At 46.5% G+C, this 26,591-nt stretch overlaps 1 long non-coding RNA gene across 1 annotated transcript in view; it reads right to left on the minus strand.

Annotated features, from left to right (window-relative positions):
- The window catches only part of LOC137561670 (uncharacterized), a 101,273-nt gene extending 78,845 nt beyond the window's left edge, over positions 1–22,428 (minus strand). Inside the window, exon 1 of the long non-coding RNA XR_011030082.1 lies at positions 22,234–22,428. This is a non-coding gene — a long non-coding RNA (uncharacterized lncRNA). The remainder of the gene's footprint in view (positions 1–22,233) is intronic.
- Positions 22,429–26,591: the final 4,163 nt, after the last annotated feature.

Raw genomic sequence — 26,591 nt, forward strand, 5'->3', positions numbered from 1 at the left:
CTGGCCTCCTCCTCCCCCCCAGGCCCTGCTGGGCGGCTGCTGCGAACAGGGGTGGTGGTGGTGGTGGTGGTGGTGAGGGTGGAGGCCTCGGATGCAGAGCTGATGGCGGGCTGCTCATCCTCCGTCATGAGTTGCACCACAGTGTCTGCATCCTTTTCCTCAATGGGACGTTTCCGACCCGGCTGGAGGAAAATCGGAGCAGGTGCTACACGCTGCTGCTGCTGTGTCTCTGCAGCGTGAGTTGCAGATGCTCCTGCTGGGCGGCGCCCAAGGTGTCCACGGCCAGTGGCTATGGGAGGAATGTTAGCCACTGACGCTGCTGCTGCTGCTGCGGAACTGTGCATTGTGGCGCGGCCGCGGCCTGCCACAATGCTGCTCCCTCTCCTCCTGATTCCCTTGCTGCCCTTCCCCTTGCCCAAACCGCGCTGGCTGCCACTTCCAGACATCTTCGATGTTTTGGGCGTATAGACAAAAGTTTTTTAAAAGGGCGGGTGAAAAGTGGGGTACTTTAATGGAGTGGGTTGGTGGGTGAGGTGACTGAGTGAGTGTCCCTAGTACAGTAAGTAAGTAGTAACAGTCAGGAAGTACAACTAGCAGTTACAATAATCAATCAGTAATCAGAAGGAAATAGAGTGTGTGTAGTGTGTACACAGACAGTGAGTGCACACACGCAGGAGCTAGTAGCCTATGAACAGTGACTGAGTGTCCTAGACTCCTAGTACAGTAAGAGTAACAAGTAGTAACAGTAAGTAACTAACTAATTACAATAATCAATCAGTAATCAGAAGGAAATAGAGTGTGTGTAGTGTGTACACAGACAGTGAGTGCACACACGCAGGAGCTAGTAGCCTATGAACAGTGACTGAGTGTCCTAGACTCCTAGTACAGTAAGAGTAACAAGTAGTAACAGTAAGTAACTAACTAATTACAATAATCAATCAGTAATCAGAAGGAAATAGAGTGTGTGTAGTGTGTACACAGACAGTGAGTGCACACACGCAGGAGCTAGTAGCCTATGAACAGTGACTGAGTGTCCTAGACTCCTAGTACAGTAAGAGTAACAAGTAGTAACAGTAAGTAACTAACTAATTACAATAATCAATCAGTAATCAGAAGGAAATAGAGTGTGTGTAGTGTGTACACAGACAGTGAGTGCACACACGCAGGAGCTAGTAGCCTATGAACAGTGACTGAGTGTCCTAGACTCCTAGTACAGTAAGAGTAACAAGTAGTAACAGTAAGTAACTAACTAATTACAATAATCAATCAGTTATCAGAAGGAAATAGAGTGTGTGTAGTGTGTGTACACAGACAGTGAGTGCACACACGCAGGAGCTAGTAGCCTATGAACAGTGACAGAGTGTCCTAGACTCCTAGTACAGTAAGAGTAACAAGTAGTAACAGTAAGTAACTAACTAATTACAATAATCAATCACTAATCAGAAGGAAATAGAGTGTGTGTGTACAAGACTGTGAGTGCACACACGCAGGAGCTAGTAGCCTTAGCCTTAGCCTATGAACAGTGACAGTGAGTGTCCTAGCCTAACTACAATACTAAATACAGAATCAATCAGTAGTAAAGGACAGCAGCAGAAATACTGGTATAGATGAGAGAAATATACTAACAGAGGACAGGAGAGAACAGCTGCCCACACAGGCAGGCCCTGAGGCCTAAAGCTGTGTAAGCCTGCAGCAGCTGTGTCTCTGTCTATGTAACACAAAAGCTACTAACTAAAATACAATGTCTATCTAACTAACAACAATATAGGTGTATATAGGAGGTGTATGTGAGCAAAAACGCTAGGTAAATGAACACAATAGAGCTCTTGCTAAGCCAAAGCACAAAGGAGCAACTCTCTCTCTATGCAAGTCTCAGGCAAGCACGGAGAGACCTAACATGGCGGCCGCTATTTATAGGGTAGGGGCTGGCCAGGGTCCCCCTCTGTGATTGGCTGCCGTCAGAGGGCCTGGGAGCCCTCTGATTGGCTCTAAGGACATCAATCTGGGCTATGACGCTATTCGAGCTCGGTACCGAGCTCGAATAGCGCCGTTTTGCTCGAATAGCTCGAATAGTGAATGGGCTATTCGAGTGTACTCGAATACCCCATTCGAATAGCTCTAGCTATTCGGAGCTCGAATACCGAGCTCGAATAGCTGAGAAAGAGCTCGAATATTCGAGCTACTCGAATATTCGAGCTCTGCTGAGCACCACTGGTGATGGAAAAGACTGAGTAGGTGCAAAGACACTAGCAGTAAGGAGACGGGTACCTGTGTGATTTGCAACAATCGATAGTTACATTTTCTGTTTTGGAAAAAAAAACATGATGCTTTTGGAAGAAAAACATGCAATTATTTTATCATAAATGTAACAGTTTTATATACCGTATTTTCCGCCGTATAAGACGCACTTTTTCTCCCCCAAAAATGGGGAGAAAAAGTCCCTGCGTCTTATACGGCAAAGGCAGGGAATCCCCGACCTCCGAACGCCCGCCGATATGAACCGCCGCCATGTCGGGGATTCCCTGCCTGTGTGTGCCCACTCCCCATGTCTCTGATGACTGTGCACAAGTGAATCATGTTCAGGCAGCCGGATCACATACCGCATGGCCGCCGCCGCCGCCGGGAACTGCCTCCTGTGTAATGCTGCTGGCGGCTCTTGTCCCGTGTGCCCGCTCGTTCTATTGCGTCTCCGCTCCACCATTTGCCAATGTAAATATCGGACAGCTGGCTTCCCTATCGCCGCGAGGATTGCAGACCTTGTCCCCCTGTGCGCGGCTGGCTCTATTGAAAGGCTCGTACTGATGACGCAATCAGTACGAGCCTTTCAATAGAGCCAGCCGCGCACAGGGGGACAAGGTCTGCAATCCTCGCGGCGATAGTGAAGCCAGCTGCCCGATATTTACATTGGCAAATGGGGGAGTGACATGCAGTAGAACGAGCGGGCACACGGGACAAGAGCCGCCAGCAGCATTACACAGGAGGCAGTTCCCGGCGGCGGCGGCGGCCATGTGGTATGTGATCCGGCTGCCTGAGCATTACTGATTCACTTGTGCACGGGCATCAGAGACACGGGGAGAGAGCGACCACCCACTTGGCACCAGGGAATGGCCACACATATGGGACACAGGAGGACACACAAAGGGACACAGGTACACACATATGGGACACAGAAAGGGACACAGGTACACACATGGGACACATAAAGGGACACAGGTACACACATATGGGACACATAAAGGGACACAGGTACACACATATGGGACACAGGAGGTTGTATAGACACAGGTGAAAACATCATGGACACAAGAGGGCATGTAAAGAGACACAGGAGAACACATAAAGGTAAACAGGAGAACACATAATGGACACAAGAGGGCACATAATGGACATAGGAGGGCACATAAGGGACACAGGAGGGGACATGGGGAAACAGGCGGACACCATTTGGGGGAGAACATGTATAAGATGCTCCTGGAATATGGACGCACCAGGTTTAGTATATATATCTTTTTTTCCCTGGTTTGTGACCTCTAAACCTGGGTGCGTCTTATATTCCGGAGCGTCTTATACGGCGCGAAATACGGTACATTGATACATAATTACTGTGAACAAGGGTTTTAAGTTGGATAATTTTACATCTGCTACAATGTTATCCTATATACAGGGGTTGGACAAAATAATGGAAACACCTTGAAAATCAACAAAATTTATTTTAATATGGTGTAGGTCCACCTTTTGCGGCAATTACAGCCTCAGTTCTCCGAGGTATTGATTCATACAAATTGTCAATTGTTTATTTTAGGGATTTTAGCCCATTCTTCAGTTAAAACACCCTTCAGTTCTTTTAGAGACGATGGCAGCGGAAATCGACTTCTTACCTGAATCTCTAATAACGACCATAAATGCTCCATAATGTTGAGGTCTGGGGATTGTGGTGGTCAGATGAGATGCTCAACTTCATTAGAATGTTCTTTGTGCCATTCTTTAACAATTCTTGCTGTATGGATTGGGGCATTATCATCTTGAAAGATGGCATTCCCCTCCGGAAACAGTTCTAGAACCATAGGATGAACTTGGTCACCCAAAATTCCTAAATAGTCTCGGCTGTTAATTCTTCCATGAAGGGAAATCATTGACCCGGCGGATTTCCATGAAATAGCACCCCAGATCATCACAGAACCCCCGCCATGTTTTATGGTTAGGAGAAGGCAGTCTGGATAAAATGCTTCTTTTGGCTGTCTCCAAACGTACACTCGGCTGGAGATCGGAAATAAGGTAAACGATGATTAGTCAGAAAATCACATTTTTCCACAGCTCGAGGGACCAATTCTGGTGGTTTCTACACCACTCCAGGGGTGCAGCTAAGGTTTTTGTGGCCCCAAGCGGACTGCAGAAAGTGGCCCCATCCTGTGGCTATTCTGCAGAAAGTGGGCGTGGCCTTGACATGTGGGTGGAGTGGGTCGGGGGACTGGGGGGGTGTTCGCCAAAAAATGGGCGGGAGGGGGTCTGGGGGGGTGTTCGTCGAAAAATGGGTGTGGCCATGACATTGTATGAGTGGAGCATAACCGTAACCCCAAAGCAGCAAATATAGCCAACTATGACTATTAAATAATAAATGCAGCAACAGTTTCCCCAGACACCAGAAAATAAAACGCAATGTGGGCAACATTTCACCAGAAAATAAATGCAATTTGGGCCACATTTTAGCAGAAAACAAACGCAATTTGGGGCACATTTCAGTAGAAAACAAACGCAATTTGGGCCACATTTCAGCAGAAAACAAACGCAATTTGGGCCACATTTCAGCAGAAAATAAACGCAATTTGGGTCACATTTCAGCAGAAAATAAACGCAATTTCAATTTGGGCAACATTTCAGCAAAAAAAAAAAAATTTACTCACCTGGCAGAAGTCTCCTCTCCCGGCCGGGCCGGCCTCTGGCATGCAGCTCCCCAGGAGATTCTGCGCTTCCAATCTCCCACGCTGATAGACGGAGCAGGGCTACGGGAAGATGACACAAATAGTCTCCAGTACAGGGCTTCGGACACCATCTTCCCGTAGCCCTGCTCTGCCTGTTAGACGCCGCGGCCAGTCCAGTGTGGAGCGGACAACAGTGTCACGACGACGTCACGGAGCCTCCGAGGCCCCTAAAAACATGAGGCCCCAAGCGGCCGCTTGGTCTGCTTGGTGCCTGGCGGCACCCCTGCACCACTCTAAACGCTTTGAAACATTTGTCTTTGAGAGCAGAGGTTTTCTAATTGCAGTTCTTCCATGGAATCCAGATTTGTTCAGCTCCCAACGAACAGTTTTTTGTGGAAACTGGGTTCTGTAGGTGTTCATTCAGCTCTGCAGTGATTTTAGGAGCCACGGTCTTGCGAGCTTTTCTAACAATTCGATTTAGAGTCCAACGGTCTCTCTCAGACAACTTCGACTTTCGGCCACAGCTGTGCTTTGCTGAGGACGTTTTTCCTTCTCTATCAAAGGCAGTCATTACTTTTGAGACAGTACCTCTTAAAATTCCAAGCATTCGGGCAGTTTCTGTTACAGTAGCGCCTGCCATACGAGCACCAACAATTTGGCCTCTTTGAAAGTCTGAGAGATTTGCCATTTTTATAAATTATAACCAACTTTGGTTTAAATATCTGTAAAAAAACAATTTAATTAAACATATCAAATAACAAAAATAATAAACAAAAAAAAATTAACATATGTCAAGTTTTAATTGCTTAAAACATGTTCAAAGATTATGATGCCAAAATGTTAGGTGTTTCCATTATTTTGTCCAACCCCTGTAATAAACTCCTGTCCCTGCGTCCTCCTGTGTCCCTAGGTCTTGGCGTCTGGTCCTGACAGTTTGCCATCTGTGAACCTAATTGCATTGTAGGAGATAACAGCTTTTTCCAACTGCCAAGCAAGCAGTATCCCCCTCTGTGCATAGAACTCTCAGTAAACGAACATTCCGTACAGATCACCTGACAGGACTAAAGATGTCACCACCAGTGATACATTTCAGAATGTAAATTGTGAGATGAAAGATTTTGCAATGGGCAGACTAAATCCTATATAATAAAACCCCTGTCCCAGCATTCTGCTGTGTACCCGTGTGCGACACTCAGTCGGACATTGGACAGCGGTGGCCGGTGGGAGATGGGCGGGTGTGACCGTGCGTTTCCAAGGGTCACATCTGTGGGACGTGTCCGTGTGCACGTTGTGGGGGGTTGTTGCCGCTGCCTAGCGCCCATTTTTAATGGGCGGGCCTTTTTACTGGCAGTCACATTATACATGAATACATTTAAAACATTGAAATGTCAATAGGTAGTACGCAATCTCTTTTTTAATATATTATTTGTGGAATGGAAATGAATCCTTAGCCTCAGCAGCTCTCTTCAGGAGAGATGTAATTTTGCGGGTTATTGTTCAGGAAATCGGTAGTTCTCGAGGACACAAACTCTGTTATTACATCAACTCTAAAGTCATTAAACAGTCTGTGCTACCGATTATTATCACACTGCTTTCTTTTAATTGCACAGTGCAGGGATTGTAATCCAATTTACCAGCCTTTCTCTTAAGATGGTAATTATACAACTTTACTTGTTATGTATTGTCAAAGCCAAGTACACCTGCTTTACAATTTTCTGTAATTAGAGATGACGAGAGGTTACATTTGCTCAGACTGTGATCTGCGGCTGGTTGGGCCGATGGGTGATGTGGGGGTGATGAGGGTGGATCCGGGATCCCATACAGGCAACAGGAACATGTCCTGGAAACCTTAAGAGGAACGCTGAGCAAAATGTAATAGAAAAGAACAGGGGCTTAACTATAAATCATGGGGCCCCCCAGCAAAACTTTAATCGGCCCCCAATGTTCTCACCCTACCCCTTCTTCCAGGGGGCATAACACAAGTGCGCCCATCGTAATCTTCACACCCATAACAAGTGTAGCCACAAAAACACCTGATCTGAAGGATGAACCCCTTTAATAGAGGGAGAAAATTAGAAGTGGGTGCCCCCTTACTGCTCTGGGCCCCCCTGCGCTCACAGGAGCTGCTCCCCTATAGTTATACCCCTGGAAAAAACATGCTATACTCATATATGTGCAAAGTTCAAGCAAAATGTAATAGAATCTTAAAGAGACTCTGTAACAACATTTTCAGCCTTATATCTTCTATCCTATAAGTTCCTATACCTGTTCTAATGTGGTCTGGATTACTGCAGCCTTTTCTAGTTGCACTGTCTCTATAATATATCAAATCTTCTTTTCTTTGTCAAGCTTTGTCGACCCAGAGAGGAATACACTGCCTCTGTTGTAATGAATACAAGTTATGCATGCCCCTGCAGGCTCTGTGTGCTTTGTTTACTCCTCACAGACAGTGTCTCTGCTCTCAGCTTGTCTGTGATGCAGTTTGTGAGGCTGAGGGGGGAGGGAGCTGCCTGTCACATGCTGAGAAACTGTGAGAATCCCAGACTGGAGTGCAGATAATTCACTATGTATTACAAAAACTTGTAGTATACAGTAACATGGTATATATATATATATATATATATATATATATATATATATATATATATATATATATATATATATATATATATACACATGTGTGTGTGTGTGTGGAGGGAGGACCACACAGGGCAACAATGCAGGGAATCCCTGACGTGGTGGCGAGTTGGCGGCTTGTATCGGCGGGGGATCGTAAGTCGGGGACTTCCTGTCTTTGGAATATAAGATGCAGGGACTTTTTCTCCCCATTTGTACTGGAGAAAAAGTGTGTCTTATATTCAGGAAAATACAGTAAGTTTTTTTGAAAAAGTACCCAAAAGTAGGTGAAAAAGTATGGTCAGAAAGAATAAGAAATACTCAGGACAAAAAAGAAAAAAATATTCTGGCCATCCACATTTTCCGTTTGTAGAGAATATGTCTAGACATAGTGAATATTCCTTTATTGGAAAGCTGAGAGCGTAGCGGAACGTTAAACACCTTCTGCCATTAGTCTCAGACATCCGCTTGTTGGCGCAGGTGTTACAGAGAGTTGTGTAGAAACTCTGAAACTCTCATGCGAGCCGAGGTTTATTTTTACAGACGGTAGTGTTAACAGAAGCATTAACAAGTTTGTTGTTATCCGATCATTAAATACACAGATGCAGACAAACATTATATAATTTACCGCATAGTTGGCTTATTTGCTTTTATGAGTCGGCTAAACGCTCTTGGAGTATTTGTTTAATGAAAGTTCCTGTAGTTAATAACGGCTTGTTTGCTGGGCAAATATTTAAATTAAATTAATGGCAACAGTACAATCTACGGGGCTTACAAGGGAGCGGGAACAAGAAAAAGAGTGATGCTTGTGCTGTTTCCATCTTAGGCTTCGTTCAGACGGATGACTGAACTGTGCGTTGCCGAACAGTTCAGCGTCTCGTCTGCCTCCCACGAGTATCATTTGGGTGCAATTTAATGCAGCTGAATGGTAGCATTAGTAACATCACGCTTGACACACGGTGGCGGAGCGGTTTCTAGGCTAAATTGCACCCAAGATGAGGGTGTAAAAATTGAGCCCCCCTGTGGAGCCAGGTATAGGTGCCCGCAGTATAGGTTAGCCAGCTATAGGTCCCCCCAGTATAGGTAGCCAAGCATAGTTGCCCCCAGTATAGGTTAGCTAGGTAGGTGCCTCCGGTATAGGGTAGCCTGTATAGTTGCCACCAGTATAGGTTAGATAAGTAGGTCCCCCAGTATAGGTTAGATAGGTAGGTGCACTGAGTATAGGTTAGATAGGTGGGTGCCCCGAGTATAAGTTAGGTAGGTAGGTGCCCCGAGTATAGGTTAGATAGGTGGGTGCCCCGAGTATAGTCTAGGTAGGTAGGTGCCCCAACATAGACACAACAGCAGGGGAGCGGGTATAGCATAGTTACAACTCACCTTCCTTCTGTGATCCCCGCAGCCTCTATCTCCTTCCTGTCCCGGCATCTGTCGCATTGGTAACAGCGCCCCCTGTGATGACATGCGGTCACATCATCACAGGGGGCGCTGTTAACAACAAGATGGACACCTGGGAGAGGAAGGAGATAGAGCGTACGTTAAAAAGGGGCGCTGGGAAAAAAGGGCGCCGGGTTTTTAACGATAAGCATGGATAACGTTTAAAAATGTATTGTACTGTATTTCGTTTAAAATTAATGTTTTTTAAAGTTATAAATCATTAAATAATGTGCATTAAATCGGCAATTGTAAAAACGTTAATCTTTCGTTTAAATACTGAAACGTATAATAACGTTTAAAAAAAAAAATTACTAAGTAACCCTCCCTGTACCTACCCCTAACCCCTAGACCCCCCTGTTGATGCCTAAACTTGTTGGTGCCTAAGTAACCCTCCCTGTACCTACCCCTAACCCCTAGACCCCCCTGTTAGTGCCTAAACCTAAGACCCCCCTGTTGGTGCCTAAACCTAAGACCCCCCTGTTGGTGCCTAAACCTAAGACCCCCCTGTAGGTGCCTAAACCTAAGACCCCCTGTTGGTGCCTAAACCTAAGACCCCCCTGTTGGTGCCTAAACCTAAGACCCCCCTTTTGGTGCCTAAACCTAAGACCCCCTGTTGGTGCCTAAACCTAAGACCCCCCTGTTGGTGGCTAAACCTAAGACCCCCCTGTTGGTGCCTAAACCTAAGACCCCCCTGTTAGTTTTTTCGTTTAAAAATAATGTTTAAAAAAATGTACTGTTTTTCGTTTAAAAATAATGTTTTAAAAAAAAATATTGTACTGTTTTTCGTTTAAAAATAAAATTTAAAAATGTATAAATCATTAAATAATGTGTAATCATGAGAAACAGTAATAAAACATTAAGTCTCCGGGCGCCGCTTTTAAAACGTTATTTTTCTCCGGCGCCCTTTTTTCCTATCGGGCGCCCATTAAACGATATTTATTATAGGAGTGAATGGCGGCGCCCGATTTGTCCAGTAGCCTCAGGCGCCCGAATTTACCCGGAGATAGAGGCTGCAGGGGATAGGCGGTGGAAGATGAGTTGTAACTACTATGCCTGCGCCCCCTCCTGCCGTTCAATCCGGCTCCTCAGGCGATTGCACTATTTGCATGCCCATAGAAACGGAGCTGCATGGTGGCATCACTCGGCGACAGAGAACTGCAACATGTCGCATCAGACGTCTGCTGCTGCTGTGCCCCTCCAGTTTAAAGATTATCTTGACAAGGGAGATCATCACAGGCAGACATAACCCTTTTAGTATCTGCAGCAGTAATGCTCATGTCATGTCTATGGGAACACATGGAGAAGCATGTGATTTGTTTGATCAGGTGATTGAAAGATTTGTGAGGTTTTGATTTGCTGTTCATGATCTTGTGCTAAAGCAGGAAGTGACTACAACTCAGCGCTTTGTAGTTCTACCTAACGATCAAACAGATCTCATGGTTCTCCCTGAGTTCTCCTAGACACGAGCATCCCTTGTCTGCAGCAGATGTCAGTTGCCACTCTGTAACGCGTACGTCTAATAAGACAAGACAAATAACATTGATATAGCACTTTTTTCCTGGCAGACTCGAAGCACCAGAACTGCAGCCACTGGGAAGTGCTTTATAAACAGAAGCAGTGTTAGGGAGTCTCGCCCAAGGTCTCCTACTGAATAGGTGCTGACTTACTGAACAGGAAGTGCTGAGATTCGAACCCTGGTCTCCTGTGTCAAAAGCAGAGCCCTTAACCAGTACACCATTTAGCAACAGTACGACGGGCGCATACGACGGGCGCATACAACGGGTGCATACGACAGGTGCATAATAAAGGTGCATGTTTATTTGGGTCCCATAAAAAGACGGTAGTAAAATATTACAAATATTACCAATATTGTTCCATCAAATACTCTAACATATTGTAGAAGAATATTTGTAACATTACCAATATTCTACCATCACCTCATCTAACCTACTCTCACATTTACCCTTCACTACTACCTATGCCTAACACTAGCCCCCTACCCCACCAACTACTAACACTAACCCCCTCTATCTACGCCCAACACTAACCCCCCTCCCGGCCACCTACAGTACATCTAACACTAATGCTTTCTGTACTTATTTGCAGTACTCACCAATTACAGTTTTAGCCAAAACACAACCCAGAGTTATCTATAGCGACCAGCACCCATTCTCCCCTGCATGCAGTTGGCAGCTACAGTATATACTATAGCTAAACTGCAGCACCCAATTTTCCTTTTCGGCTCCACCATAACTGCTGCAATTAGCATTGTAGCCTGGCCTATGGCTGCACCCAAGCTACCAGGCATGCAGAGCAGCTATTTTACCTGATTAACTCTGTAGCAACCCCTACACATGGAAGGAAATTTCCAGACCATGAAAAACAAGATAGCAATCGCCATGGAACTATTGGCAGATTCTGTAACTCTGGGCAGTAAGGTGGGGGTGACACTCTGCACTAGTAAAACAATGGTTATTTATGTAGTGCACCTGTAGGTGTAGCTGTGTTAGATGGGTCCTGCTCACCCACAACCTCCAGTGATACACATGAACCAGCAGTATAATGCTAAGCAATTTTATTGGATCCGGAGACCCAGCTATAAAGATAAAATGAACAATTTACCTTCTAGCAATATGTTCTAACAGATAGGTCATAGCATCTGAACTCGCAGTTATGGCAATAATGGAATACCAACAGCTGCTTGCAAAGGAATGCAATAGAGAATGACACCTCCAAAGTCTCTGGAAAGGGTTTGGCCCAAAGAACACCATAAAATCCAGAGATGTCAAATTTCAAAAATCACAGTAAATCATTAAAGTGAATGTGTACCACTTTAAAAATAAAAAAGTTAGATACTCACCTAAGGAGAGGGAAGGCTCGGTCCTAATGAGCCTTCCCTCTCCTCTCCCGGTCCCGCGCAGGATCCCCCGTAGCAGTATTCGACCAGTTCGGTCAAATACTGCCACTTCTGCCACCAAAGGGAGGTTTTCGGAAGCCTTCGGGAGCACTCGGGCTCCCGAAGACGGGCCGCTTCATACTACGCATGCGCGAGCGCCCTCTATGACGCACTCGCGCGTGCGTAGTATGGAGCGGCCCGTCTTCGGAAGCCCGAGTGCTCCCGAAGACCTCCGAAGTCCCTGCGGCGGCGGACGCGAACGGAGGAGCCAGCGCAGCACCGAGGGCACCGGGAGAGGAGAGGGAAGGCTCATTAGGACCGAGCCTTCCCTCTCCTTAGGTGAGTATCTGACTTTTTTATTTTTAAAGTGGTACCCATTGGCTTTAAGTGCACTTTAACCTCTTGAGGACCGTGGTCTTAAACCCCCCTTTTGACCAGGCAATGTTTTGCAAAATAGTCGACTGCAGCTTTAAGGGCTTGCTGCAGCAGTGTCGGACAGGGAGCTGGAAAAGCTGAGGAAATCCACTTGCTGGCCAAGCAGCAGTAATCAGGTTGTTGCTGCTCACAGTAAAGACTTGCTACAGGTTTTTATTGGGAGTGATAACACAGGATTTCTGCTGCTTGGCCAGTAGGTGGATTTCCTCAGATTTTCCCCCTCCCAGTCCAATACTGCGCTGCAGGGCCACATAATTCAGCACACAAGTGATCTCCCCCCCCCCCCCTTTTGCCCACCAACATAGCTTTCTGTTGGTGGGCGAAGATCCCTGTGTGGTTTTTTTTTTTTTATTGATAAATATTTATTATCCTTTATTTAATTATTTACATATCCCTCCCCAATCAGTCAGCATGATCAGCTGTCAAAGGCATCAGCCTACGACAGCCGATTGCCCTCTTGCCTCCCAGGGGGACAGCCGTGTCACACGGCTGTCCCCAATACAGCGCTGCCATAGATCACAGCGCTGTACAGTGTAAATACTAGTCAGTGCGATCAACGCTGGGAGGCTGACGACACAACGGAGCTCCGACGCGCATGATCCTCTGCAATCTCCGCCCCCAGCACTTCACGCCAATTGGCATTGAGCAGTAGTTAGACAGTTAAATGACAAATATACAAACGGTCTGTTATAATCAAACTCAGAGAAACTAATTTCCCTAAACATTGGCCAATATTAATCTAAATAGTAGGCCGGCAGTTGGAGCTCATATATAAAACAGTATTTGCAATTCACATGGAGCTTCACTCAGGAGAGCAGCACCCGAAAGATGACACAAGCCGGATTATTATATATATATATATATATATATATATATATATATATATATATATATCGCTTTTCTCCTGGCGGACTCAAAGCGCCAAAGCTACAGCCACTAGGACACGCTCTGTAGGCAGTAGCAGTGTTAGGGAGACTTGTCTAAGGTCTCCTGCTGAATAGCTACTGGCTTACTGGATGGACAGGCAGAGCCAAGATTTGAACCTTGGACTCCCATGTCAGGGGCGGAGCCCTTAACCATTACACCATCCAGCCACACATATAGTATGAATGATCCTCTTCTGATAGGCCTAGATACCCCAGAGCAAATTATTAAGGCCTATATACAGGCCCGGATTTACATAACAGGAGGCTATAGGCACAGATGTCCTTGCACCCTAGACTTCGCCCCCCATGCACCTACGAACCGCCATCAAACTGCACCACACGTCTGCTGGCTGGCTGAGCTGTCACTTCTCCCTTACTTACCATGTCTGGCGTCCATTTGAAAAGGGCGCCTGAAAAAAAGGGCGCCTGGTGTAGCCCATATATGCCAAATTCAGCTACAAAAGCTAGTTTTAGTTTATAAAAAGGATACTGTTATAGGCAAAATGTGTTGGGCTCTAAAAGAGCTCTAGATATAGCTGAGAAAAGTCTATATAAATTATAAGGTGTGCTAGGATCTATTACATATATAAATGGAAAACTACTACAGTTCTCTTTTAAGATTAAACAATATATTTTATTGTACAAAATGGCAAGTTAAATCAAATCAAAATTAAGGTATACAATTATAAAAATAGCAATAACACTCCTTCATGCACACTTCACAACACAACAATCAGGCATAGCCATATACATAATATCCGTGTAAAACAAGCTCCATTTGATCTGTAGTAGTTTTCCATTTATATATGTAATAGATCCTAGCGCACCTTATAATTTATATAGATTGTTTACCCGGAGGTGGGTTAAGGGGTAACACCCATCGTTTCAGGTTGCCGCAGGAGGAAGTGTGGTAGTATCGTTCCGGCAGGACCGGAACAGAGGGGTAACAATACTTCAGAGTACTGAAGTCCCTAGTAGAAATACCACTCCTTGATTGATAGCAGCGCCCTCTTATTGATATATAACATAGCTGAGAAAACTGATTGTTATGACCTAACTTTTCCCTACTCTCACACAGAACCCTCCCCTGAGGGTGCCTAACCCTAACCCCTCCCTGGTGGTGCCTAACCCTAAGACAGCCCATGGTGATTACTGTGACCTAACTTCTCCCTACTCTCACACAGAACCCTCCCCTAAACCTAACACACACCCCCCCCCCGGTGGTGCCTAACCCTAAGACTACCCTGGTGGTGCCTAACCCTTAGACCACCCAGGTGGTGCCTAACCCTAAGACCTCCCAGGTGGTGCCTAACCCTAAGGACCCCCCCAGGTGGTGCCTAACCCTAAGACTCCCCTGGTGGTGCCTAACCCTTAGACCCCCCAGGTGGTGCCTAACCCTAAGACCCCCAGGTGGTGCCTAACCCTAAGACCCCCCCCCCCCAGGTGGTGCCTAACCCTAAGACTCCCCTGGTGGTGCCTAACCCTAAGACTCCCAGGTGGTGCCTAACCCTAAGACTCCCCAGGTGGTACCTAACCCTATGTCCCCTCTGGTGGTGCCTAACCCTAATCCCCCTAGTGATGCCTAACCCTAAGACCCTCCCCACCTTTTGTAATGCCTAATCCTAACCCCCCTGCACCCAAAAACCTAAAATCTTGGCTATAAAAGGGTACTCTTTTGTAGCAGAATCAAAAACCTTGTAGCCAAAAACCTTGTAGCTGAATAACAAATATGGGCCACAAAAAGGGCGCCCTTTTGTAGCCGAAAACCTTGTAGCCGAATAAAAATTATGGGCTACAAAGGGGCAACCTACTGTAGCCGAAAACCTTGTAGCCTAATAAAACATATGGGCTACAAAGGGATGCCCTACTGTAGCCGAAAGTAGCCAAATAAAATATGGGCTACCCGCTTGTAGCCTATATCAAAACCCGGGCACCCCTTTCACCACCTTGTAGCCAATATTTGCAGAAATAACAGTGATGTCAATGGAGGCGCCCTTTTCATACAGGCAGCCCAGGCACCCTTTTCAACTGATCCCCATGTCCATCATAGGTATCTACAGGTGCCCATTACTATTAGATAGCTAGAAGAACCTCAGTATTAAGTAGCTAGAGGTGACCCGACTGAAGGGAGATCTCATCAGTGGAATGCTGAGCTGGGAGAGTAACCTCTTGTTTACGTTCTGATCAGGACTCTGAATAGATAATGAGGGAGGGAGCCACCTCTTCATCATCAGGCGCCCGTGGGCACATGCCTACAGTGCCTTATGGTAAAATCCGGCCCTTCCTATATGACAGTTTTTGTCTCTAGTTCTAACTAGAAACTGCGTTGCATAAGACCCTGGGAGGCCTGATTAGAGTCAAAACCCAACAGGAATCACTCACTCAAAGCTGGCTCTGTGGATCTGCAGTGCTGCAATGCAAGCATATAAAGATGGGATCAGTGAATAATGGTGCACAGCGCCTATGCATAAAAATGGCGCCGCATTAAAAAGATACGCTTATCGCTATTTATCGTTAGTACTGCATAATAATGGCGCACAGGGAAAAAAGAAGAAAAACGGCACACACTAACGTTATTTATCAATAGTGGCACACACTAACGTTATTTATCAATAGTGCCGTTCATTTGCCAAACAGCAGACGTTATTGTCCACAGTAACGTTATTTATCAATAGCGCCCTACATAAGCCAAACTGCAGACGTTATTTAACTGAAAAATGGTGAATGGATTTAATGTAATACTGTCAAGGTTAGGGTTAGGCACCCCTGGGGGGGGGGGGGTCTTAGGGTTAGGCACCATCAGGGGGGTCTTAGGGTTAGGCACCACCAAGGGGGTGGTTAGGGTTAGGTACAAGGAGGGTTCTGTGGGAGAGTAGGGTTAGGTATAGTTACAGTACAATATACACCAACAGGGGGGTGGTTAGGGTTAGGCACCACCAGGGGGGTGGTTAGGGTTAGGCACCACCAGGGGGGTGGTTAGGGTTCGACACCACCGGGGGTGTTTAGTGGTTAGGGATAGGTACAGAGAGGGTTCTGTGTGTTAACGCTAAATAACAATAAGGCTTTAACGTTAAATAGCGATAAGCGGCAAACGGATTAGCGGCAACACTGTGCGCCATTATTCACAGGCGCCATTTTCAGATGGATGCTATAAAGATACCAATAAACTGGATTCAGCCCCCCGAATTTTCCGCCTGAGGAACTTGGCTCACCCCGCCTCATGAGCGGACCGGCCCTGGCTGTATATAATTTTTCTTTTACTGACACACACACACACACATACACAGTATATTCATACTTCTCTCTTTACCTTGGCTGTCTGATTTAAGCCTGGGTTACCTTCGAACAAAAGATTATATAATGGCACATGACAGAGTGTCTAAAAACTGAAGACATTACTCAGACCTCCATCAGTTAATGTCACCTCTGATGTATAAGTAAATTCATCAGGGAGTGCGTGAGGCGTCTAGACCATTGTTTTTTTGTATATTGCCATGTCTAAACTTCTAGATTGTCTTTTAAAACCCGCACCTGCTTCTCCTGATCTATAGCTGGGCTGAGCTGCAGCTTTTGGAAACGTACACACAAAAGTTGGATAATGAGGGAAGTGTCAGTGTGTTTATCTGCTGCCTGCTAGACACCTGGAGACATTGTCACCCGGCTCTGCCTAAACAAGAGTGACAATATACACCTTTTGTCTGTACTGCTTTGCTATAAGACTAGGTGAGGAAAGAAGGATTTTCTGTCACCACAATACAGCTGTGTATATTTGTTAGCATATAGATGCAAAAAGCAACAGGACATCTAGATGAGTTTAAGGGTACATACAGACATACGATAACGACCGTTCGTTCTGAACGACGAACGATGTTAAAGGAGGTATCGGCCGATGATCATTTGAAGAAAGGCTACTTTGAACATCGTTCGTGTACGAACGATCTTGGAATGAGCGTTGCGTGCGCAACATGATGTATAAACTGATTTCAAACACAAGTGTCAAAAAGAACTGTTTGAGCATGTGCAAAGCTTTGAGAACGAACGATCAACGACCGATCGTTGTACAGACATTACTTTTTGAACGATGGTCGTTGGAAAAGATCTGGCAGAATGGATCGTTCTTTACCAAAGACATATCTCGTTGGTCGGTCGTTTTAATGATCGTTCGTGCACTTTTTACGAACGATCGTCGGGCAATGCCGTCGGTAACGATCGTTTTAAACGACTATAGTCGCATGTCTGTACGCACCCTAAGTTTCAACCTCAGGAAAAAAATATGTTTAGATAATGTGTGACGAGGCATTAAAACTCTTTTGTCTTCTAATTGTTGTTTGTGTCCCAATCAGGGATAATTTCCCTCAAAAAAGCCACACCCTGACCTGAGAGACTGACAAGTAAGGGCAAGGAGAGAAAAAACTTCCTGTTTTCTGCACAATTGTTCTAATGACTGCATCTGCTCAGCCACTGATAATGAATCATACAAAGTTTTGTAGACAAAGATTTGTAGGCAGTCCCTATTCAGTGTGCAGGGGGAGGGGGCCCCATCCAAGTTTTGCAGGGGGGCCCAGTGATTTCTAGTTACGCCCCTGATAATTTAGTATTTAGTAAAAGTATTAGATGCAGTGGGTCAGCTGACAGCCAGGCAATACTGTATGCATTGTAGAAAAGGAAATAAATATGTCAGTCTCCGTAAGTCTCTAATAGGGATGAATGGAAAGGGGAAATTCCGTTCCGCCGGAATTCCGAAATTCCGCCAATGCTAAATTCCGACGCTATCAGATTTCCGCGGAATTTTGAGGATTTCCGCGGGATTCCGCATTCCGGCGGAAAAATTAAAGTAAACGCAAATGAAACCTCTTTTATGCCAAATGGTAGCCCATAGGACCTAGTGGCTGTTCCCCCAGTCATTTTTTATTTATTTATTTATTTATTTATTTTTTTGCAGCAGGAGGTGTCCCTTTAAGCCATGGGACCTATTGGTGGTCCCATGGCAGTCATTTTGGCACCGCAGGAGGTGTCGCTTTAAGCCATGGGACCTATTGGTGGTCCCATGGCGGTCGTTTTGGCGCCACAGGAGGTGTCGCTTAAGCTCTGGGACCTGGCGGTGGTTCCATGGCGGTCTTTTTGGCGCCACAGGAGGTGTCGCATAAGCTCTGGGACCTGACGGTGGTTTTTGGCGCCACAGGAGGTGTTGTGTAAGTTTTGGGACCTGGCGGTGGTTCCATGGTGGTCATTTTGGCGCCACAGGAAGTGTCGCGTAAGCTTTGGGACCTGGCGGTGGTCCCATGGCGGTCGTTTTGGCGCTGCAGTGGTGTCGCGTAGGCTATGGAAGCTATACAAAATGGTTGGGATAGGTTGCTAACATAGGATTGATTGTTTTTTGTTAAGACTGTAATTCCTGCTGAAATAATTCCTATTTTCATGTAGGAAATACATTTTTTGTCACTTTAATCTTGTTCTAGGGGCTTCTTTGTGACTGGCTCACAAAAAATTTGCATTCCGCGGAAATCTGCATCGTTTCGCGGAAATTCTGTCATACCACTACAGCAATTCCGTTCCGATGTGACGGAATGGAACTACCAAATTCCGTCCGGAATTGCGGAAAACAAATTTCCGCTAAATTTTTTTAGCATCCCTAGTCTCTCACCTAGGGTTCTCGAGTACCTACATTATAAATTACAGTTTGCTTTAAACCTAGTAAATTGCCAAGATATATAAAATCACCCATGATAAAGTGTGATTTTCTCACCCCCAGGGTCTGTATTCCACATATAATCTTGAAATCTCCGCCCCCAGTGTAAAATTGGGCCCGGGCAGTTTTTTTCTTTCCAAACTATAGGTGCAAGGGATGCTGGGAGATTGATGTCATAACTCCACCCCTCATGTCCATGTGATCTAATCTAGGCAGACAGACAGACATCTGAAATAAGAATTATAGCAAACAGACATGATAAGATAGGCTGCTGCAGTTTCTCTGTCTTTTCTCTGTGCTACAGTTTGTGAAAAGATAAGTACGTGATTCAGGCAGGCATAGAGCAGGGAAGGGAGGGGCAGGGGAGTTAACCAGGCTAAAGAGGTGGGCACAATGCTCTCAGCTTCAGGAGGCATAAGGAAGTGCTACATACAGATATAAATGTAAGTCTGTTCTATCCAATATGATGTACCGATGTAAATTTTATTGGTTCATTCATTCATTCATTCATTCATTCATTCATTCATTCATTCATTCATTCATTCATTCATATATGTATTGCTATTCAGACCTTTTTTGGCTGGAGGTAGTCTTTAAAGTGTTCCAGAGGCGGGAGAACATGAAAGATTTATACATACTTGGGGCTTCCTGCAGCCCCATCCACATGGATCGCTCCCACACCGTCGTCCTCAGTCTTCTCCAACTCTGGTACCCGGTCCTGTAACTTCAGCCAGTCGCAGCCAGTCTGCACAAGAGAAGAGAAGTCTGCCCTCTATGTATCTCTGCTGGAGAGATACGTAAAGAGTGCACTTCTCTTGCGTCAGAGCTGGTAGCAGGAGAAGACTGAGGATGGAAGCGTGGGAGCGATCCGTGTGGATGGGGCGGGACACTGGAGGAAGCCCCAGGTATGTAGCCAGGGTTGGATTTACCATAAGGCACTGTAGGCACATGCCTACAGGCACCTGATGATGAAAGGGCAGCTCATTCCACTCCCCTAGCGCCTCCCTCCATCCCTATGTTGAGTCCCAAGCTAAGCATAAAAAAGAGGTTGCTCATCCAGCTCTTGACATTCCAGTGACAAGATCTCCCTTCAGTCGGAGGTACCACTAGCTACTTAATACTGAGGGTACCTCTAGTTACCTAATGCTAGGGGACACCTGTAGCTACCTATGATGGGCAAGGGAAGTAAGGGAGAAATGACAGCTGGGCCAGCAAGCACACTTACAGTGAGGTTCGGCGGGGGTTTGTGGGTTGCCAGAGGGTGCAACTTAGGGTGCCAGGACATCTGTGCTAATAGGCTCCTGTCCTGTATAAATCTTTTCTGTTCTCTTGGCTCTGGTTTCCTTTGAGTACAGCTACTTACTTACACCGTCATAATGCATTAAGAATTACATTTAAAAGCCTTTGTCTGGATAAAGAGATCTGGCTTCTTTTAGCCCAGTGTACCTCTACTCCACAATGGCAATGGCAGTTATAAACAATAATAATGTCATTTCCAGTCTAAATAAATAGGCTAGGAGGGGCTGGGATTCCAACATAATGGTCATAGGCTGAAACTGAATAGCTGACGGTCCACTTCCTTCTCTCTCCTTAGTTAGAAAGTGACATCACTGTTGTTTACAAGTGTAGATTGGAGAGACTCTAGGCCACATTCACATTGACCAGATTTCTACATCCAAAACTTCCAAATAGGGTAACAAGTTTTTTATGTACATTGTGTGGAAAACAGAAAACTATGAATGCATGACTACAGTTTCTACCTCTACTTTTTCATGTGTACATTTTCATGAGCATGTATGCATACCTCCCAACATTTTAAAATAAGAAACCGGGACACTGGCCACACCCCTAACCACACCCCCTAACCACACCCCCAACACGCCTACCATCGTTTTTTGAAGATTTTTTTTAATTAAATATTTATACCCTTATATTTTTTTTTATAAGTATACCCTCATACACCCTGCCCGTGGGTGGGGAGGAGGGTAAGGGTGCCTGTGGGTGGGGAGGAGGGTGCCACTTTTAGGTTGGGGGGGGCTTGCCTGGGCAGATAATGGAGGCGGAAAAACTGATCGAGGCTCCAGCCGCGGTAATGAGGCATGCGGGAGCTTCACTGCTTCCTCCCTCCCTCCCTCTCTCTGAATACCCCCCTATGTATGTCTGTGTGCCCCCCTCCCCTTCCTGTAGGCAGAGTGAGCGCAGCGGAGCGGGCAGTCGGGTCCTCTTACCGCTGATGCACGCCGCGCGTACTGTCTCTCTGGCATCGGACCTCCATGTGCTTCCTGTGACGTCATAGTAAACAGGAAGCACATGGAGGTCGGATGCCAGAGACAGTGTACGCGTGCATCAGCGGTAAGAGGACCCGATGCGCTGCGCTCACTCTGCCTACAGGAGGGGGGGACACAGACATACATAGGGGGGTATTCAGAGAGAGGGAGGGAGGAAGCAGTGAAGCTCCCGCATGCCTCATTACCGCGGCTGGAGCCTCGATCAGTTTTTCCGCCTCCATTATCTGCCCAGCCGGCCGGGATTCAAGAGGGGGGGCCCGGGACAGCGGGAGGGCCCCCCAAATTGGGAGAATCCAGACCAATCCGGGACGGTTGGGGGCTATGATGTATGCATTAAACCCAACCATTCACAGTGGCAGACTGCAAGCAAGCTGCAAATATTTTTCTTTTCCCCAAGTAATTTTTCCTGGTATAGGTGCTTAAAGGGGAACTGAAGAGAGAGGTATATGGAGGCTGTCATGTTTATTTCCTTTTAGACAATACCAGTTGCCTGGCAGCCCTGCTGATCCTCTGCCTCTAATACTATTAGCCATAGCCCCTGAACAAGCATGCAGCAGATCAGGTGTTTCAGTGGTTCAGACTTATAAGTCTGATCTGACAAGACTAGCTGCATGCTTGTTTCTGGTTTTAATCAGATACTACTGCAGAGAAATAGACCAGCAGGGCTGCCAGGCAACTGGTATTGATTAAAAGGAAATAAACATGACAGCCTCCATATACCTCTCTCTTCAGTTCCCCTTTAAAAGCTTTTAAATCAGTAACTAGAGCTAGGGCCCGTTTACGCTGCAGTAACAATTGTAGTGTTTTCCGGAACACTAAAAGGGAAAAATTTGATGGTGAATGCATGTAATGTTATTAATAGGATATGTTTACACTATCAATTGGAGCGCACATGGATTGGACCACAGATGTCTCCCGATCTGCTGCATTTTCCCGCAAATGTATTGTGATTGTGCCGTAAACGCCGCAAATTGGACGCAACGGAACCCTATGCACTAGGCTGGTCGCTACATGCAAAATGCCAACTCACCTGTCCAGCAGATTTGGTTCCACCGCTGCTGATTCCCACCATTTAGTCCACTGCAGGGGAGAAGGAGATCGGAGCCCAGCAGAAGTGAGGCAGCCCAATGGGAATCCTGCTTAGAAACAGGGATACTTTATATAATCATATATAAGCCTAATTTTTCAGCAGAAAAAAGTGCTGAAAAATTACCCCCTCGGCTTATATGTGAGTCAGTGGAGCAGAACAGATGGTGGAGCAGGTTTTGTTACTGGCAGAGGAGCATAAGGACTGTGAACTAGTGATCCTGCTCTTGCCACCTGGCTACCTGCTGTGTCAGTGCCCTCCATCACCTGACACATGGTGTACAAAGTGCACTGCTGAGGACAACCTGTGTCACCTAGCTTGTGGAGCGAAGCGTGCCAGCAACGTGTCAGCGGTGCAAGGATCAGGGATTGTTACTGTGTGGCAATCGATGTGTCTCACATCTATGATACCGTCTAGTGGTGTCTTTAAACACAGTTGTATCATCCTTGGGGCACATCTTGCTATTGGGAGGGGGGCTGACTTGTACTGAGGGCACATCTGATTACTGTGGAGGGAGCTATACTGGGTAGGGGGCTTATACATGCGTCAATCCCTTTTTCCTGTTTTCGGAGGGAAAAGTGGATACTTCGGCTTATATGCGGCTTATATGCAAGTACTGTATATACAGGAATTCTTATTGGTTCATAGTGGACCAATGAGAATCCTCCCTGTTGCTAGGTAAGACTCCAGTTGATTTTTTACAATGCATCAGGAAGCCAATATCAATACTACAATCTAATATCTAGGCTAACTGCCCCCCCCCCCCCAAAAAAAAAAAGAAACCTTATACAGTAAAACAGTTTTTATTTTTTATTTTTTTTGGGGAGGGGGGGGGGGGGGGGAGCTGGGGATTTTGAAATGTAGAGAGGAAAATGCAAATCCAGTGCAGTGTCATATTGCAGTAGATTTTGTCTCATTGCAATTCCTTGTACATGCTGTTGTCATCAAATCTGCTACTTATGTCAGGATCAATAGTGGAAATATGTTTGTTTGTTTTCTTTAACTTTTTGAAGGCATTTTGTTTTTTGACCTTGTAGCTTTTAGAAAATCTATTTCCACATTTTTGCAGGAAAAAAAGAGCCCCGTGCATCTACCAGGCTCTGATAGGTTTTGGGACGATGGAGGACAAAGCAGACTGGTGACACAGGGGGAGCAGATGCAAAATGGCAGGTATTGTGAGTGATATGGTGCGGAGGCAAGCACACCCCAAGTGGATGCGCCTACTGCACCATTTCTGCATCCGCTGCGTTTGAGTCATAGGCATGAACTGGGCCTTAAAAAGGGTTAAACTTGCATCTGTTGTGGAACTACACCCTTGGTAGCTGCCTGCATTCCTCCTGCAAGTCCGGCCCAGTGCCAGCATGGATTGCAGCTGAACCAACTGCTGACTTCAGCACTAATAATGCAGAAGTGCCTCTTGCTATCTATAATGTCAGTAATGGCGTGTGCCTCGTCGTATGTAGGGATGTGGATCTCAGCCATGCCGCATGACATGCTGGGATGAGGCTAATGAAACTCAATATGTTAGTAATTAATGTCAGTGCTTCGAACGGGCCTGACTCAGTAGCAGTGAGGCTCTTTGTTCATGTATAGATTCACGCTGAGAAGTCAGAATATTTTTAGGTTTCATTTACTTAATGACGCGCGGATTAATTGAACTTCCAGGGGACCCGTGCCATGTTTGATGCTGCATTCCCAGATCAGTCTTCAATAGCTGCGCTGTATCAGTGTTTTAGAGATCAAGGGGAACTGACGGGAGGGGGATGTCTTTTATTGTGCGCGAAAACAGTTAGCAAGGTGCCGTGTGTAATGTGTGCAGGTACTGCTACATGTAGTAAGAAACTCCAGTTCTAGACTTCCTGCTGCCTGGAGCAAGCTCTGGATGCACCGCCTCCCCCCCTCCCAGGGAATGCTGATATATATATATATATATATATATATATATATATATATATATATATTTATTTATATATTTATTTATATATATCCTGATTAGAGCTGCTCAAATCCGTATTCGGGAGATACCCGGACAGTTGCTATCCGGATATCTCCCTGTAAACCTGTGCTGGGTGGGCGGGGGGGTCAATCTTACCTGTCTGACGTCTTCTTCGTTCGTCCCTCGGCACCTCCCACGATGCGCTCCACATTGCGTCACGTGACGACAAACACTTCCGCCTTCAACATGGAAGGAGGAAGTGTTTGTAATTACGTGAGCGCCGCTTGGACCGCATCGTGGGAGGTGCCGAGGGGCGGACCAAAGAAGACAACAGGCAGGTAAGATTGACCCCCCGCCCACCCCGCACAGGTAACTGGGAGATATCCGGATAGAACGGTTCCCGGCAAACTTCCATGGTTCGCGTTCGCGGAGAACCACAAACTTTTCCGCAAGTTCGATTCGCCCCCATAGTGCATCACTAGGGTCAACTTTGACCCTCTACATCACACTCAGCAGGCACATTGTAGCCAATCAGGCTACACTACCTCCTGGAGCCCCCTCCCCTTCTTATAAAAGGCAGGCAGCATCAGGCTTTTCACTCACTCGTGTGCCTGCAGTAATTAGAGAAGGGAGAGCTGCTGCAGACTCTCATAGGGAAAGCTTAGTTAGGCTCTTGTAGGCTTGTTAGCTTGCTCCTTGCTGATTCTTATTGCTAAAAAAGCACCCCACACAGCTCTTTTGAGAGCTAATCTTGTTCTTGTGATCTTTTTTTTTTGTGTGTGTGTGTGGCCAGGGTCGGACTGGGACACCAAGGGCCCACCAAGGAAGTTTCAGCCTGGGGCCCACCCCCCTATCCAGCTCCCCCCCCCCATTTTGGGCTCACATACACATGTACTCTAGAAATTTTGCATGACTTTATGGTAGGGAATAGATTGTGAGCAATTCTGAGGACAGTCTCCAATAGGGATATGTCTAAATGCGAAACTAAATGGGTGTCACCATGCACTGGAACATCGGTGTGGTCATGATGAGTCATGGGCAGACTTAAAAAAAAAATACAAAACACAAAATAAGTAGCGGCGTTATTCACAGAGATTAGGTCCGACCAGATACATTGTATATTCAAGTAGTTACATGCCTCATGATAATTCATCAAGTAGTCAAATGGCAGCAGATACCCCCACAAAATGCAATCAGGTTGACGGCAGATACCCCCACACAATGCAATCAGGTTGGTGGCAGATACCCCCACAAAATGCAATCAGGTTGACGGCAGATACCCCCACACAATGCAATCAGGTTGACGGCAGATACCCCCACAAAATGCAATCAGGTTGACGGCAGATACCCCCACAAAATGCAATCAGGTTGACGGCAGATACCCCCACAAAATGCAATCAGTTTGGCGGCAGATACCCCCACAAAATGCAATCAGTTTGGCGGCAGATACCCCCACAAAATGCAATCAGTTTGGCTGCAGATACCCCCACACAATGCAATCAGTTTGGCTGCAGATACCCCCACACAATGCAATCAGTTTGGCTGCAGATACCCCCACACAATGCAATCAGGTTAGCTGCAGATACCCCCACACAATGCAATCAGGTTGGTGGCAGAGATACCCCCACACAATGCAATCAGGTTGGTGGCAGAGATACCCCCACACAATGCAAGTCCCCCCCAGCTTGGAAGGGGGGGCAGAGGGCACAGATCAGCGGGGAAGCCTCCCCCCCTCCCTCACCTAGGGCCCCCCCTTCCGCGCACCCCCCTCCTCGAGAAGTGCAGCCAGCAGCGAGCAGAGTATAGCTTACCAGCTTCAGATGATGCTATCTCCGCTCCGCATGCCGCTGCTGCCCTGCTGGTCTCTGTCTCCTGTAGTGACGCTGTCCAATCACGCTCTAGCAGGAAGTACTGCGAGAGCGTGATTGGACAGCATCACACACTACAGTCAGAGACCAGCAGGGCAGCGGCATGCGGACTCGGAGCGGAGATAGCATCATCTCTGTAGCTATTCTCCGCTCGCTGCTGGCTGCACTTCTGGAGGAGGGGGGTGCGCGGAAGGGGGGGGCCCTAGGTGAGGGAGGGGGGGGGACGCTTTCTCCCCTCCCCGCCGCTCTGTGCCCAATTCCCCCCCTTCCAAGCTGTGCCCCCCTCCAGTGGCGTAGCTAGGGTGTTTGACACCCGGTGCGGATAATTTACCAACACCCCCCCCCCCCAAAAAAAGCAAAGCGCGCAGCGACAAAAAAAATGGGTGTGGACATGACATCACATGGGTGGGGGGTAATTGTAATGTAACTGTAACAGTAAGGCAGTGGGCTAATATAGGTAGCAGAATTGTTTCCCTCAGCATAGGTTAGATAGGTAG

This window comes from Hyperolius riggenbachi, chromosome 3 (assembly GCF_040937935.1).
Source record: "Hyperolius riggenbachi isolate aHypRig1 chromosome 3, aHypRig1.pri, whole genome shotgun sequence".
Lineage (NCBI taxonomy): Eukaryota > Metazoa > Chordata > Amphibia > Anura > Hyperoliidae > Hyperolius > Hyperolius riggenbachi.